Here is a 13,977-nt window from a genome sequence, read left to right on the forward strand (position 1 = left end):
GGTACATAAAAAGTTAATCCAAAATACTTCTTGTTTTAACAAGAGGTTGTTATTGTCTCTTCCAGGTATGGTAGCCACAGTTTCTAGGATACAAAATCTTAGTTGACTCACGTTATGATGGGCTTGCTTGAAATGGACTGCCACTGTCGATTTCTGATTGTTTAGTCTAATGTTGCTTTTATGTTATATTATGCGAGTTTTTCATTTTCTTTGAGTTTTGCCCACATAGGATAGCCCGCACGGGCACCATAACATATATACAACGTTGCTTGAATTGCATGTGCCTGATACCTTCAAGTTTATGGTCGTACCTTTAGTTGGGTGATTAATGGTATTTCCTTTTATGATAGCTGAACAATTCCTACAGTTGTGGCAAGGTAATGTTCCATTGTATTTGATACCTTCTTGAATATTGGATTGTTTAAGTAGTTCCTTCAAATTTCTTGTCCTCTCATAAGCGAAAATTGGTGGATGGAAAATATTCCCTTGAAATCCTCTTCCAATGCCAATAGTGGCCAGTGTTTTCTGATTGTTCTCTTGATTTTGGCACTTCGAGTTGAAAATTTTGATACAAATACACTTCTTTGGTCCTCTTGCTTGTGTACCGGTTTTAATAGATGTTGGCGCTGTAATTTGCCTGCCCTGTCGGCTGCAGATTCCAGAATGGGTTCAGGATATCCCCTTTTCTTAAATTTTTGTAGTGTTGCATGTTTGTGTTTAGCGTATAATTCATTGCACCAAACAACAGACAAATATTCAATTTGCTGAAATAGCACACACCACGGAACACAGAGCAGAAACGTTAGTGTTCACAGAAGATGACACAAGTCGTATTTACTCTCTTATCGAGGAAACAGAAGAAATATGTCCGAGCACTGGGTCTAAAGAAGCAACAATAAAACAACTTCTATACATATCAAAAAGGATCGTAAACCAAAAATTACATGCCAGCACTTTAATTAAGTACCACAAAGCGCAACGTATTCCACGTGGTCTAAGGATTTTCCTAAAATCTACATTATGTAAAAACAACGCAAGGTTCACTGAACGTTGGCAAGCAATACTGAACAAATGTTCACTAGATCTTATACTATTGATTATTGAAGAGTTAGCGAAACTAATAGAGGATTTGGCAAAAGAAATAAATCAAGTCAAAGACGAGCTCCTAAAAACAACCACTAAAGAAGAATGGGATAAAATACTGGATGACACAAACAAAAAACTAGACGAATACACTAAGGAAATAAACGACAGGAAATTAAGGAAATTTAAAAGGGATACCACAGATTATCGTTTGGGAGAAGTTTACTCTTGGGCAGACATATACGCAAAAAGGCGACAACAGAAACCTAATGCATCCACAGATGACACATCATCTGAAGAATCTCAATACAAACGACCTACATACGACAGGAGACCCAAACCAGGTCCATCTACCGAACCAATTACTCAAAACACAGACAATAGATCCGGAGCAAGTACATTCACACAATCCCCGGTGACTTTTTTAGTAACAGGTTCAGGACCAGAAATAGAACCAGGAGGAGCAAAAAAACAAACGAGCAGAGAAGCGGTAGCTCAAAACACAAGGAGTCAGATCCTGAAAACTTAGTAATCGATATATCAAGTCATACCTTAAATGAAAAGGAATTAAAAACACTTGAAAAAGGATCATCATATGTTCCCACGTACCATTCAAACCTATTGGAAACAAAAGTCTGTTTATACAGATTCTTAAGATCACTAAGACTTAGACACTTTTTTGATAATGTAATTGAGCCAACGTCTACTCCAACCAAAGAAACCACATTAATGGGATTGAAAAGCAAAAGTAAATTCATGGCTCCAGTAAGCCATAAAGTGCTGGATGCATTCGAAAAAGTAGTAATTACAGAAATAGAAGAAATATTCAAATCTCCTAGGACAAAGCAATCAAACATGACAACACAAGAAAAAAATATTCTGCAAAAATTAGCTAGCAACGACAAGATTACAATAAGGCAAGCAGACATAGGCGGTGCCTTAGTCATCATGGAAACCAGCTATTACCAAAAAAATATGGAAGCACACGTGCAAGATTCAAACACATATACAAGCATGACAACCGATCCAACGAAAGAATTCATTGAAATCTTGAAGACAATCATTGATAAAGCAATGGAAAATGGTACTATCGGCCAAAAAGAGAAAGACTACCTCATGAAAGAACATCCAACTATTCCATATATATATATATGACGCCCAAGATACACAAAGATTCCAAATTTCCTCCACTACGTCCAATTGTATCAACTGTGGGTTCAATACATGAACCCGTTGGTAAATACATAGACAAGCACTTGCAAAACATAGTGCAAAAAAGTAGCACTTACATCAAAGATACAACCCATTTTCTAAATATTATGGAAGAAGAGCAAATGAACTTCACTAAAGAGATGATAATGGTAAGTATGGACGTAAAATCGTTGTATACTTCAATACCACACAATCTGGGTATATCCGCAGTTGAAAGTTTGCTTATCCATGAAGACAAGTCTGAGGACCTCAAAATATTCATTATGGAACTATTACACTTCACGCTATTTCATAGCTACTTTAAATGGGGAGACAAGTTCTACATACAAGCATCTGGAACGTCTATGGGCAATTGTGCCGCGCCTACCTATGCAAATATATTTATGCATAGATTTGAAATAGACAATATACTGGAGAATGAAACCTGGAAAAAGAATCTAATTGTATATAAAAGATATATAGACGGCATTTTTGTCCTCTGGAGAGGAAATGAAGAAAGTGTAAGACTGGCGTTACATGATTTGAACTTAATCAACGAGAGAATTCAGTTTACATTCACCATGAGCAAAAACGAATTATCGTTCTTGGATGTGTTATTGATTAACAGAGATGGAAAGATCACAACAAGTGTATACACAAACAGCACGGACAGAAATAACTTACTACACTACAATAGCTTCCACCAAACTCCATTGAAACATCATTTGCATTTTTCTCAACTGCTCAGAATAAAAATAATAGCATCCACCAATGAATTATACGCTAAACACAAACATGCAACACTACAAAAATTTAAGAAAAGGGGATATCCTGAACCCATTCTGGAATCTGCAGCCGACAGGGCAGACAAATTACAGCGCCAACATCTATTAAAACCGGTACACAAGCAAGAGGACCAAAGAAGTGTATTTGTATCAAAATTTTCAACTCGAAGTGCCAAAATCAAGAGAACAATCAGAAAACACTGGCCACTATTGGCATTGGAAGAGGATTTCAAGGGAATATTTTCCAATCCACCAATTTTCGCTTATGAGAGGACAAGAAATTTGAAGGAACTACTTAAACAATCCAATATTCAAGAAGGTATCAAATACAATGGAACATTACCTTGCCACAACTGTGGGAATTGTTCAGCTATCATAAAAGGAAATACCATTAATCACCCAACTAAAGGTACGACCATAAACTTGAAGGTATCAGGCACATGCAATTCAAGCAACGTTGTATATATGTTACGGTGCCCGTGCGGGCTATCCTATGTGGGCAAAACTCAAAGAAAAATTAAAACTCGCATAATAGAACATAAAAGCAACATTAGACTAAACAATCAGAAATCGACAGTGGCAGTCCATTTCAACCAAGCCCATCATAACGTGAGTCAACTAAAATTTTGTATCCTAGAAACTGTGGCTACCATACCTGGAAGAGACAATAACAACCACTTGTTAAAACGAGAAGTATTTTGGATTAACTTTTTATGTACCATGCAGCCAAAGGGGCTCAATGAGCGGATGGATTTAAATTGTTTTCTATAGAGACACTTCTGAAGTCCATTTGATTTGCGATCCAGATTTGATGTTATTACACAATGATGTACTGCAATTATGTACTGTGAATTATCACCCACATTTGAATACTCCAATTGAATACGGCATGTAATTATGTCTTAGCATACAGATTTGCACGTAAATAATGACCCTCATTTCTATATTGAATACAGTTCATTATATACATCCTACCGTTCGAACATGTACTTTGAAACACAGCGCTTTCATACTTGTCTCAACACACTCGTACAAAACCAGTGTAACTTAGTATATAATAGAGTCACAATGTTGCATTTACTGAGGTGTGGATCCCTTTAATCGATTGTAAACAACACGCGCAATTTCACGTTAGTCACGTGAGCGGGAGTAGATCATAGAGCCGTAACCGGCATTGAGGGATAGAATGATGGACGCCGAGGTAGCGAGGAAGCGGCACGGACATTGCACACCGGGTAAGAACAGGGTTCTGTCTAAAATACGCACTAATATATATGCATTCAAAAAAAAACAAACGGTTTACTACAGTTTTCCGTTTTCTTACAGCCTGACGGTTTTCGAAGTTAAAACGAAGGTTTCAAGGTTAGTAATAGTGAGGCACAAAATGCATGAGGTAAATGTCACACTGGTTGCGGACAAATTTGTAGAGGCACAAGGTATAATACGTTCTTGGTAAATGTTACACCTGCTGTAGATAATATTTTCAGACATATGTGGTACAATAGAAATGTAATAGGAAACGAATACATGTTGATTTTATATACTTGCAGAGACATAAGGTACAAAACGTATGTGGTAGATGTTATACGTATTGTGGAGTTATCTTCAGAAGGATACAAAGTTATGTGGAAATTCATTAGCATATGAATACATGTTGATCTTTTTTTACACATTGTGAGAGACCCATTACTCAATATGACGTATTTTATTTTGAGAAAAAGTTGTCCCCTGATGAAGAGCTGTTTTGCTTGAAATGCATTGGGATTTAGTTAAATGTGAAACGAAATGCATAAATGAAAGAATAACGAAATACAATGATTGAACAACTCGCTACGTAACAAATGTTTGGAAATGAAAATAAAATTTACAAACAGTGAAAAAACTGCGGTATAATTGAATGAAAGGATAAAGGAGTGCAAGGAAGGAGTGGTCCCTGTGTTCACAGGTAACACATGTTCAATGATTATATTTTCACCCTAATAGCTCAGTATGGTACCTACCTATGCCCCAACGACGTTTATGAAAATTCAAGTAAGAATACATACAATCAATTGAACCTAGAGTGCAGTACCACACCCCAAAATCCAGAGATTTATTCTGACCAAAGAATAACAGGCCTAGAAGTAAGATTGCCTTGTAATAAACTATGTTAAAGAATGTGGTTTCAATATCTGAATACTGCAAAAACGTTAGAAGAATGAACTGTACTCTCACAGTGGCAGATTTATTGCTGGAATAGCAAACAAGAATTAAAATGTAATAAAATTCAGCAACTGATAAGAGTGTGGCTATTTCTTTGGGAAAAAATGATTTGGTGATCAGTGGGAGGTGGCACCAGCACCTCAAAGTAAAGTTTGTAGGACGTTGGGGAGGGGGCGAGAGAGAGAAAGAGAGAGAGAGAGAGAGATGATGACATCTAAAATACACCATTGATGGCTTCACTTGCTTACTGCTGATATATTCTGAAATATGTCTCCTGTTCATTTACAGGTATTTCAATTGTGTTGTGTTACAAAATATTACATCCTACAGCCTTTCCGTTCACACTCTCTGTACCTCAGCAGGTATTGTCACATAGTTCACTTTAATAACTTGACTCGCGGAGTGTGCCCAAGATGGCAACCGACTAAGTCGCACATCCAGGAACTCCGCTGGACTTTGAAGGCCTAGCGGGGCAAGTGAAGCACAGTGAGGCATGGCAGGCTGATACCGACCGTTCTTTGATGCGGGGTGTCTGTGTGGCCCCTCCGGAGCCCCGGTGATCATCTTGTCATCCGCGCCTGTTGGCGGAGGTATCGCTGATGGAACATCGAAATGCTGTGCCTCGGACCTTGCTTGGATGGCCTGGCGGAGGGCGTTTCCTTCCACCTTCGCCTACATCGGCAACGGGTGAGTGACTGGACTTTCTGCTGATGGGGAGTGGCACAGCCACGTCACCGGACCTGCAGCACACTCCTGGGGCCCCGGTGGGACCCTGCGGGCTGCTCGGCGGTGAACTGGGGCTGGAGCATGGGCCGTCCTCAGCTGCCTCCCCGGAATTACGTTACTATTGGACCCGGCCACTTCAGGCTGGCAGTTGCTGTGCGTTCCGCCATCCCTGGGGAGAATGATCCAGGTGGTGGGAGACCTCCGGAGGTGTGGTGGGCCCAGCACCAGTGGACCGAGGCCTTGTGACCTAGTTGTAGCTTTACTGAGGCAGAGTGACTGGCACCCCGGAGGAGTTCAACAACTCAACGGGGAAGGCCACGAGGCGAGGGTCGTGCAAGTGGCCTTCTGCGGCCCACAGACAGTGGGCGGACCTGCCTGCGGATTACCGGTGCCTCCCCCATCACCCCTGCTGTTCCAACATATGGATTAGGGGCGTTCTGTTGCAGGCAATCTCAGGCGCTCTTGAAGAGTTCGTTACCCACCTTTTCAAGCATGTTGCTCCCTCCTTGCAGGATCAGGAGATCGTCTTGGATCGAACGTACCCTTCTGGTCGACCAGCCACTGCACCAGGCCAACCTCAGGATATTCTTACCTGTCTTCACTCATTTTGCCTGAAGGAAGTGATCATAGCACCCGCACAGGATCAATACTCTATCAACTTCGAAGGACACCGCCTGTGGCTCTACCAGGATCTTTCACCAATGAAACTACAACGTAGGAGAGTTCTCAAACCCCTTACAGATCTCCTGTGGGACAGGTCCATTAAATATGAATTGGGGTCACCCCTTCCGTCTCCAGTTTGTGTGGCAGGAAGAGGTTCTAGTGATACGTGGACGCACAGGCACTCCCTGGAATGGCAGGTCTGCAGTCCCCTCACGGGCTTCGTCTCCGCTGCGGGACCCCCAACAACAGTTTCCACCTCATGACATTCCAGGCGGCAAAGGGCAAATGTCTTGAGCAAGCCATCCGAGGCCGACAACCAGGAAGCTTGCAATAAACAATTCCAACAGCTCCAAAGGGATGGCGACCCCTACCAGACAGCAGGGCATCATTGAGCAACCATCGTTATCTCACTGCGCTTCATGCCTTCCCCTTGGCCCCCAATTGTCTCTCCGGACAGTGAAGGCTGTTGATTTATTATCCTATGCAGAGTTCCAGTTGCAGATTTCCCAGTTCTTGGTGGAGCTCCTCTATATGGATAGTGCCTCATCGGTGAACTGGGAGACGACATGGACCCTAGTAAATTCTTGTTCAGGTGGCGGATATATTTTAGTTGCTGTTTCTCTGCTTGGATTATTATCTTCTCTTCCTTCTATGATCCTTCACCCTACTATTCTCTTATTACCACCCTCCTAAACTCCTCTTTTTGATGCTCCCTGCTAGGGGTGGCATATTGCTTCATCTTCGCTCAGGTAACTGTGTTGCACTACATATTCTTAGCCTCAATGTTCAAGACCTTAATGCTCCATCCAAACGCTTAGTGCTCCTTTCATACCTTAGGTACACCAAATGCGGCATCTGCATGCTACAAGAAACCCACTTACTACAGGGGTCACCATTCTGCTCACCACTAGGTTTCTGGGGTGGGTGTAGAAAGTTTTCCTAGACACACCAGGCAGATAATAATAATAGTTAATTTGTAGAGCACCTGGCTACCCCAAAAGGTGTGTCCCCGCGCTAGAGGCAAGTCAGCAAGAATGATGGAGACTGCTGACACAAGTTACTGTTTGTACAGCCAGGTTTTCAGGCCTTTGCGAAAGGCTGGTTCAGATTTCTCTGCGCGGAGCCAGAAAGGAAGCGTGTTCCAATTCTTGGCCGGTAGGTAGCCAAAGGATTGAGCGCCCATTCTAGCTTTCCTTATACTGGGGATCTTAAGTAGGTGTGCTCATGTCGATCTTAGCTGGCGGCTAGGATTGTGCAGGGAGGGAAAATTTTGTAGGTAGCTGGGGCCCTTCCACTGTAGGCTCTTGTGACAGAAGCACTAGGCTTTGAAAAGTATTCTTTTCTCGATAGGCAGCCAATGAAGCGATTCGAGAGCTTTTGTCATTGAAGCACGACTCTGTAGAATGAGCATGAGGCGTGCCGCTGCCTTTTGAATACGTTGAAGGCGTGTAATGCAGTTTTTTGGTGCACCCTGGTAAAGAACATTCCCGTAATCAAGTTGCGATGTCACCAGAGTGTGGACTAAGGTTTTCCTTGCTGATACAGGGAGGATGCCTAGGTTTTTTTTCAGCATCTTCAGAGTGCTAAAGCATCTCCCTTCCACCTTTCTGGTCTCAGACTCAAATGAGAATTTAGGATCTAGCCACACTCCTAGGTTTTTTACCTCGGTTTTGGGCTTAGGAATAGGGCCTAGTGTTTTGGGCCAACAGGTTGTATCCCAGTTGGAGGAGATTTCCTGACAATCATGTCTTACTACCATTCAACTTAAGGCAGTTACTCGACATCCAGGAGGCCAGATCATTGAGAAAGGAAGAAAACTGTAGTGCTGACTCTCTGGAGTCTTGTGCCAAGGTCACCACAAGCTGTGTGTCATCAGCATACAACACCATAGAGATTTTGTAACTGTCCGTAATCTTCGCCAGTGGACCAATATATAGATTGAAAAGGGAGGTGCTCAGAATGGATCCCTGTGGGGCCCCTTGATGGAGGGGTAGAGTTTTAGAACGATGAGGGTGTTGTACTATTTGGAAACTACGATCTTTCAGGAAGGACCACATCCATTGCAGAGCTATCCCATCCAGACCCCACTCTCGTAGGCGTTTAATGAGAAGCTTATGAGATACCGTGTCGAAGGCAGCACTTAGGTCCAACAGAATCAAGGCCCCCGTCTGACCGGCATCTGCCCATTTCCGTAAGGTCTCTGTAGCAAAAAGGAAAGCAGATTCGGTAGAGAAGGATGCTCTGAGACCCGCCTGCGTCTGCTGTAGAAGGTTATGTGTGTTGATATGTTCCACTAATTGCTTGTTCACAACCTTTTCAGTGAGTTTGGATATGTAGGGGAGCAAGGAGATGGGGCACAGGTTATCTAGTAACTCGGAGTTGGCTGAGGGCTTTTTTTAGGGGTATAACACTTACATGTTTCCATGCCAGCGGGACCTCTCCACATTTGAAAGATGTGTCTATTAGTTGAAGTATTTTAGGTATTATCAGTTCAATGCCCTCCTTGATTCTGTTCGGTGCAGCTGGATCCTCAGGGGAGCCAGATTTAATTTGTAAAGCCATTTCCTTGAGCAGCAGTGCAGAGGGGGTGAAAAACTGCCTCAAGGGTGGCAAGCTCAGCCCAGAAGCTTCCGCTTTAGGTTCAGTAAGGTAGTTGCGTGCTTCCTCTGGGAAGGAGTTGTATATAGTAGAAGCTTTTTGAAGGAAGAAGTCTGCAATTGCATTGCATCGCTCTTCAGAGCTGTTAGGTGTCATCAGCGTTCTCTCTAGAGACGAGAGCTCTTTCAGCGTAGCGTACAGTTCCTTAGAGGAAATTTCTGCCATGTCAATTCTCTCTTTATAGTATATAAGCGCCTCTTTTTTGAGGAGAGAGTGGTATTTGTTCTGTGCTGTTTTATAGGCTTCTTTGGAGAAATGTATTCTCCAGTTTTTGCTCAAGGCGTTTACATTCCTGTTAGCCTTGCAGGTCTCTCTCTATGGCACTAGCTACACCATGGCCATGATCTACACTCTAATAAAGATAAGGAAACCTTTATTACGGAATCTTTAAGCCAGCTCTTGACCACGTCAGACAAAGATGTGCTGGGGGAGTGGGGGGATTTTAATATTGTGATGGACACACAGAGGGCCCGGACCACCCCCAGGGTAGGGCAGGCAGGGGGGGCTCACTGCGGGTACTAGACATTGGCTAGAGTAGGCGGGTTAAGCCGATGTTTGGGGACTATACACCCCACATCTCTAGAATACTACTTATCCTCAGCCCCACATTAAACATATGCTGCATTGATCACTCTCTTACCACACCTGGACTAACTCGTAATACCGTCTCAGTGGACATCAGGGTGGCTGCCCTGTCTGACCACTCGCCCATCAGGCTGCATCTTGAATTACAGGGGCAGGCGAGATTCATCCGAACCTGGCACCTCAACAGGAAATTTCTCACATATAACCAAATACGATCAGACACCCTAGCAGCTGTAACTCCTTTCCTGGACATTAAGGGGCTCACCCACGACTACTCCGGCCATACTATGGGAGATACTTAAGGTTGTGATCAGGGGCCACTTCATCGCAATAGCCACAGCTCATAACCGGGAGAGGCAGACTAAACACCTCCAACTAGAAATGTAGTTTAAGGACCTTGAGACTAAACACGTGCTTTCAGGCTCGGCGGTAGCCTGGTGTCAGCTAACAGCCGCCCGGAAACAACTCCGGGAGATTGACATGGGCAGAGCAGAATACTTATTGCTTCGCATCCACCAAAAATACTATGTTGGTGATAACAAGGCTGGGTGGATGCTTGCGCACTGTCTTTGAGCCTAGGGCATCAAGCGGAGAGTCCCTGAAATATGGAGAGCAGATGGTGTCCCCTTTCAACAAGAGGTGGATATAGCAGATGCTTTTTTGAGCATTCTATGAATCTCTCAACAGAGAAGGACCCCTACTGGACTCTGATGCACAGGTGTATTTGTCTCAAGTGCCTCACGCTGAAGCAGGTGTGACCATGTTTTCTATCTTGGACGCGAAATGACTACTCAAGAGGTCCTAATCGCCAACTAGAAGCTACAGCCTAGCAAGGCCCAAGCCCTAGATGTCTATAGTGCAAAAGTCTATAAGGCTTTTTCCCCGCGACTCACCTCCCTATTGGCCCGCTTGTTCACACTGTCAGTGATACGGGCACGTTACCTGACTCTATGTATTTATCCACAATCCCAGTGATCCCCAAAACCGGTAAAGGCCCTAAATGCTGCGCTTCCTACTACCAAATATCTCTCCATAACGTTGATGCAAAAATCTTTACCAGCGTACTCACCCTTATATTCAGGGTGTAGTAGACCCAGATCAGACTGGGTTTGTTCCGGAGCGGGGGTGTAGTGATAACACAAAGCGATTGTGCTATCTGTTGGACAAGGTGCAGTGTACTCAGACTCCAACCACATGGCTCCCTATTGACGCTGAAAAGGCCTTTGATCGGGTGCACTGGCCCTTTCTACATAGTGTCCTGCAGAGAGTAGACATTGGCACCCGATTTTGTAAATGGGACCAGTCTTGCCACCACGTCCTCTAGCTAGTGTGCAGGTAAATGGAGTGAAATCGTCCCGATTCCCCATTACACACGGAACCCGAAAGGGTTGCCCCCTGTCTCCTTTGCTTTTTGTGCTCTATATGGAGCCTTTAGCGGAGCGTATATGGAACATCCTCAACATTGCAGGGATATGGATGGCCGGCAGAGAGAGCACAAGATCCTGCTTTACACTGATGATGTCCTCTTGACCCTTACGGACCCCGAACACTCCTTAACAGCTGTAGTAACTGAGCAGACTGCATTCAGTACTACCTCTGGATTCAAGGCCAACCTGCAAATGTTATTAGACCCTGGTACAGGCCTCCCAGTGCTGGGGAAGACTTGATTAGCACCCCTTATGCCCTTTCAGTGGGCAGAGAACAGAATCCCATATCTGGGGCTTCTGATCCACTCTACGCTCCTGTCTACCATGGCTATGGCCCTCTTCTGGCCAACACACGTTCAGCTCTCGCCACTTGCAGGGCCAATAGCCTATCCTGGCTTGGGTGCATAGCAGCAAAATAACGCTATTACCTAGGCTCTTCTATGTGATGCAAACACTCCCCCTTTAACCCCTACACTTTTGGATAAATTGCAGACTCGGGGACAAACGTGCTAGGATGGCTAAGACCTGTGCTAATTTGCCACTGCAAAAGAGTGGATTGGGGATTCTGAACCTTCACTGCTACTATCAAGCAGCACTATTATGCTACATGGTGGAGTGGTCCCGAACCTTAACGGAGAAGCATTGGTGTTTTGTGGACTAGACGATTGCTGGCATGCACATTTGAAAAATACCTTGGCTTCCAAAACCTCGCAGGCGGGCCAGTGTCTACGTTTCACCAGTGCTCCGGTCCACTATTGGGGTCTGGGACCACGTTCAGCTTTGACATTGGCTCTCAACGCCACTATCCCCTCAGGCTCCCCTGATAAGCAATCTGGATTTCCCCCCAGCGGCCACTGGTGTAGCATATATGACCGGGCAGGAAGCTAATTGCAAACGTATTGAGGATTTATTCGATTTAGATGGCCTCATGGACTTCCGCACACTCCAACTCTCTTATGGCCTCCCTGAGGCCACACATTGGCCGTATTTGGCGATGGCCCACTGAGTGACACAACCCTGGATCTGGCCACAGGCCAGCAGGGTGTTGACACCCTTTGAAAAATGGCTGCTCACAAAACACACGGATAAGCAAATACATTCTGACCTCTACCCCTTTTTAAATACACCGCAGCCCCTGCTGAAATCAGCAGGGTGGTCTAGATGGGAAAAGGAATGTGGGAGACCCCTCATTGACAAGGCGTAGGACATCATACTGTACCGCGCCCGCGCATCAGCTTTAAACACAACCAGTAAGGAAATGCTCCTGAAAATTGCTCACTACTGATACCTCACCCCAGCTAAAATGGCTGCATGGGCCCCAGCTGGGGACGGCCGCTGCTGGCGACACTATGGCCAACAAGGCACACTCACTCACCTTTTATGGCAGTGGGCCAAGTTGCAGCCATTCTAGGAAAGGGTTCCAGACGCAATAAATATCATATATACAATGAGTATTCCAAGATTCCCAAGCTATGTATTATTGGGCCTCCCAAACTCCCTCACTGACCCCTCATGGTCCCCCCGGGGTAAGGCCATCCCTCTCGAACAGGGAGCAGGCAAACACCTCCTCCGTAGCAAATGGGGTACAGAAGTTATTCCGGCTCATCTAGATTGGCTTCACAAATTGTGGGATATAATAGGGATGGAGAAGCTTCCGGCAGTGGCAATGCAGCGCCTTCCCTTTTGACAAGATGTGGCAACCCTGCCTTACATACCTCTCTACCGAGTTCCGGGAGCTGTCAAGCCCCCGCTACCTACGAGTTCTGATTTTAATACCAACAGCTGCGCCCACCGATCACTTTACTACCTGACTGCATCCCCTAGACTTTACCGCTCACAAGTAACAATTCCTTTCCTTCTCCCCCTCTCTCTATTCCTTCCTAGACCTTTCTCTCTTGTTCACATTCTTTATATGACTCTATAATGTCTGCGCCTACAATCCTCCTATGTATTCATACTTAAGCCACCACTGGCCAATGGATGTAGGTGGGCAGTGTTGTACTGAGTCTCATTTGAATAATAAAATTATATAGATTTTATTCTTGTATCATGTAACTACGCATTGAGAATACATTATTTCAGAGTAGGGGATAATCCCATGAGTGATCATTTCCCCCTCTTTTTAACAATTGGACTTCCAACACAGAGGCCTCAAAGATCATTCGCCAACACAGAAGATATAGGTGTGATAAAACTGGATAAAATGAATGGTTACTCATTACGATGGTCTAAGTAGACCCCAAAGTAGTCACTAAACAGATAGTAACCAAATATAAAACCTCCATTGATACGTGTCTGAACGAGACAGCGTCACCATATAGCATACTTTCAGACACTAGCAGATGGGATTAGGGAGTCATTGCTGGTACAACACAGGAACAAAACCAAACCCCGGGGCTGGTTTGACAAGCGCTGACATTCACGCTCACCGGCTGCCGGGGATCTTTCCTCTTCTGTGACCCGACTGGACCTGCCTGCACAGACCACCGCCGCATCCGGTCTCTCCCTGCCGCTGTAGTGTAGTTCCTATTATCCCAATAGGCTCTGCGCATTGGAATAATACCTCCAATAGTATAGACCTAGACCAGACATTAACTAGGTCTTCTACTGTCGATATTAGACTTAAAGTTTTGGGTTTGCCAGCTAGCTCAGAGTTC

At 44.4% G+C, this 13,977-nt stretch overlaps 1 protein-coding gene across 4 annotated transcripts in view; it reads left to right on the forward strand.

Annotated features, from left to right (window-relative positions):
- SAMD12 (sterile alpha motif domain containing 12) overlaps positions 1-13,977 on the forward strand; it is a 1,473,047-nt gene that overhangs the window by 88,665 nt on the left and 1,370,405 nt on the right. The gene's annotated exons all lie outside the window — the stretch shown is intronic.

Source organism: Lissotriton helveticus, chromosome 4_1 (genome assembly GCF_964261635.1).
Source record: "Lissotriton helveticus chromosome 4_1, aLisHel1.1, whole genome shotgun sequence".
Classification (NCBI taxonomy): domain Eukaryota; kingdom Metazoa; phylum Chordata; class Amphibia; order Caudata; family Salamandridae; genus Lissotriton; species Lissotriton helveticus.